Genomic DNA, 544 nt, shown 5'->3' with positions numbered 1-544 from the left:
GTTACCTAGAAAGTATTAAGAATCAGATTGACTTTTCCCATGGAGAATCATTTAAAGACTTTTTGAGGGAAAAGGTTGTGGCCATGATAGTTTATACTGAGTTAATTTTAGTTCATGTGTTAGGGTAACACATTTTCAAGGATTCAGAAAATAGAACTTCTATGAATCTTTTAAATAATGTATTTCAACTAAGTGACAAGTCAAAGTTAAAGCCTGAATAGGGAAGTCATGATGTACAGGGGAATCTCTCACACAGTTTAGTAAATTCAGGACCTCAAATTCAAGAATCAAGTTGCTTCTCTATTAGGATATTGTGCAACGTAGGGGGCAGCTTGCTCCTCAGTGCTTCCACTAGCAGGACTGTGCTTTCCTTCCGCTTCCTGTTCTTGCCTGCTGACACAAGGTGTGTTTCTCAAGCTGTTTTCTTCATGTTGCAGATTGGTTCCTTGTTGTGATTGATAACCATTGGAAGCACTTCTGGGTGCTTTCCTGTTCAGCATTTGCAATCCAATTATTTGGTTGAAACACTGTGTCAACAAGGATT

Source organism: Myotis brandtii, unplaced genomic scaffold (genome assembly GCF_000412655.1).
Source record: "Myotis brandtii unplaced genomic scaffold, ASM41265v1 scaffold237, whole genome shotgun sequence".
In the NCBI taxonomy this organism is placed as follows: Eukaryota; Metazoa; Chordata; class Mammalia; order Chiroptera; family Vespertilionidae; genus Myotis; species Myotis brandtii.
The sequence above is the reverse complement of the archived record's forward strand: the minus strand, read 5'-3'. Positions refer to the sequence as shown.